Genomic DNA, 3,655 nt, shown 5'->3' with positions numbered 1-3,655 from the left:
TAGGCTATTTTGAGATTTGTTCTGCCAAAAAAAAAAATTAATCCAAATTTCTTCACTTGAGTGATGACTTCCTTCATCAAATTATCACAAGGATGATCTCTAAGCAACATACTAATATCCTTCTTCTCTGAATCCTCTTGAGGTAGACCCTACAACTTATCAAATCACACTCAGCACCACTGTCATCCATGCTCTAACTAGAATGGTCCATTAAGCAGTGCTTCAAGTATTCCACTTTAGGCTTTTAAATTAGGATAATCCGAAGGCACAAAGCCCATATTATTTCAAATAAAAAGCATAGTCAAGCCTTTCACAATAGTACACTAGTCTCTAGTATCAACTTGTTTAAGTTAGGGTTTCTCTTGCTACAAAGAGACACGTAAAGAAAAAGAAAAATTGCTATTTATAACTGATGGAAATCAGGGCAGAAACTAAAACAAGGTAGAAACCTACAAGGGAGATTGAGGCAGAGGAGATGGAGAGTTGGTACTTACTCTCTTGTTTCCCATAGCTTGCTCCATGCACCTTCCAATAGAACCCAGTATCAGCAGCCCAGGGATGGTACTCAACTACTGACCAATATATTAGAAAATGCCTTACAGCTGTATCTCAAGTGTAATTTCATTAGTTAAGGATCCTGCCTCTCTAGCTTGTGTCAAGTTGACACATAAAACTGCCTAGTGTTCAACTTGATACACAAACACATGACTCTTAAGTCACAACACTTCCTTTCTTATTAATCTCCAAGATCTTAAATAATTTTAAATGGTATGTCATCTTTACAATTCAAACACATTAAAATTCCAATTCCTTTAAAATAGTCAATTTTTTTTTTTAAAAAATCCTCTGTGTTTTAAAAGTGAAGTATTTCAACTGTGGGCTCCAGTAAAAATACTTTCTTACTTCAAGAAGAAAAACTAAAAACCACAGTCACAAGCAAAACAAAACAAAATTAAAATCTAGCCATCCAATATCTGGGATCTACTCACGATCTTCTGGACTCCTCCTAAGGTCTTGAGTCACTTTTTTTGGCTCTACTCTCTGCAGCACATACGCCTCATCTTTTACACTCCAGATAGCTCAACTCAACTGCTACTGCTCTTCTTGGTGGTCTTTCCTTGGTACTGACAGTTCTAAAATGCTGGTATCTTCTGCTGCAACTGGGTTGAACTTTCACCAATTTCTTCTCATAGGTTTTCTTCATGGTGCCAAGACTCAATTTCTCTGAATGACTTCTTGAATCCTGGAACTTCAGCTGCCTCTGAGGCTACACTTTCCCCAATGGCATTTCACGTTGTCTCACCCTTCTAAGCCTCAGTTGCTCTCCATGACACCTTCATGCTTTCAAAACCAGTGCCAAATGTGTGAAGTTTACACATTACCAAGTACAGCTGCCAGCATGAGTAACAACTTGGTCACCCCTGTAACACAGCTTCTCTGTGCTCTCAGGGAAAATGTAGCAGCAAAATTCACCTCAGTGATGCTTTTCTCTTCTTAATCACTGCTAAATTCTTTGCTCTAGTCAATCAGCATCAAGCATCCCAGGAAAGCAAAATTTTGAGTTAGTAGTTAATCCCAGCTGATTATTTAGCCCTAGCTTATCAGAACTATAGGATCGTAATTCAAATCGGCAAATCTCAATTCAAATAAGAAATGGTGCTGATAGTGTTTTTAAATTTCCCTCTGAAACTTCACAAGACAAGCCTCCATCTCTGTACTGCTCTCAATATTCTTGTCTTTCAAGTTCCTACAGAATATCCCACACAGTTGTTTACACTCAGTGGTTCTTCTAGTCAAAAATTTAAATTCTTTCCACAGTCCTTCTATAACATGATCAGATCTGCTGTAACAATATACCACTGCTAGTCCCAAATTCTGTCTCAGTTTACATTTTCATAGCTGTGAAGAGACACCATGAACACAGCAATTCTTATAAAAGAACAATTTAATTGGATCATTAACTTACAGTTTCAGAGATTCAATCTTTTTCACCATGGCAGGGATCATGATGGTATGTAGGCCAACATGGTATCACAGCTGAAAGTCTTTACTTCTTGACTCAGAGGCAACAAGAAGTCAACTGACAGTCATGCTGAGGGAAGCTTGAGCAAAAGTAACCATAAGGCTTTGTTCCACAATGAAATACTTTCTCAAACAAAGCTATACCTCCTAATAGTGACACTCCCTTTGGGGGCTATTTTCTTTCAAATACCCACAACATAATTTATGCAATTTTCAATAATGAAAAGTAAAGGTATTTGAAAGGAACACTGAGAAGAAACCCAGGTCATAATCATTATAGCAAATAAACAGATACATAATTAATATAAGCTTTTCATAGCTATTTGTGAAATAGGTGAAGACACACCAAAATCATTCATACTATACTTATCTAATGAAATCTACATAAGATTAATCATAACAACTGTGGGAGAAAAACTTGTGAAAATGAGAAACAGAAATAATTAAGTGCATCAAATGCATCTTGAAGAACCAGTACAAGGCATATGAGTTTCAAGGAACTGTCAAACTGTCATAAAATTGGAATAATTTCTAGCAGAGACTCCTCCTTTTTCTTGACGTTTGCTTAAAATTCTTGACTGTGATCTTATCTTGCAGCTCTATACATGTGATTCTGTATTTTAGTAGCAGAACTATTATCACATTCTCAGGCCTAGCTTGGATCACACAGTCATCACATCACCCCAGCTAGGTGAATGCCACATATTCTCACCCACCTGTGCCATCATTATACTCCAAGGCCTCGTTCAGGTCATATCACCTTTACACCATCCTAGCATGGTGAATAAATTATATCCCCATGCACCCTTTATTTTCTCACACTATCAGGCCTATCTCAGGTATTTTAGATTGCATACCAGCCCTGGAATACCCAACTTATAGTCATAGTTGCATGCTTTATTAGTGACTACTGCATGGGAATTAACATGTTTCTTCAATACAAAATCAACCCTATTTTGTGTTCTGCCCAGGGGGAGACATTTTTTTCATGTTCTGAGAATTCCTTAATTGCCTGCAGTTCTTTGAAAAAAATGAGGACTTGTGGTAGTTACCTACCCCATCCAGTTTGGCATACCTATTGTTATTGTCCTTGATCAGCTAACACGTACACACACAACACATGCATATGTAATAACAATTAATAAAAAGGGTAAAAATTAGAACGAGAGCAAGGAGTATGTAAAAGAGTTTGGAGAGATGGAAAAGAAAGAAATAAAGAAATAATTATAATATCAAAAAAGAAACCACAGGCACCAAAAATATCAACCCCAGGTATCTGAAATTTATCCAATTATCCATGCCTCATCTGAACTCAAACAATTCAGAAAAGAGCAAAAGTACAAACAAATTTCCACTCAATATAGGTAATGTTGTTGGAAATTAGTTGTTCACTCTTGGCCACTCAGACCCAAAATAATCACACAGAAACTACATTATTTACAATAGTATTTGGTCAGTAGCTTAAGTGTATTTCTAACTACCTATTACGTCATAACTAACCAATCTCCATTAATCTGTGCATCACCACAAGATTGTGGCCTACTAATAAAATTTCAACAGGCTTAGGAGAAGGTGTCTGTCTCCTGGGGGCAGCTACATGGCTTCTCATTGAATTGGCCTACTCTTTCTATAT

The sequence above is a fragment of the Microtus ochrogaster genome, chromosome 10, assembly GCF_000317375.1.
Source record: "Microtus ochrogaster isolate Prairie Vole_2 chromosome 10, MicOch1.0, whole genome shotgun sequence".
In the NCBI taxonomy this organism is placed as follows: Eukaryota; Metazoa; Chordata; class Mammalia; order Rodentia; family Cricetidae; genus Microtus; species Microtus ochrogaster.
This window is presented reverse-complemented; position numbering follows the sequence as displayed.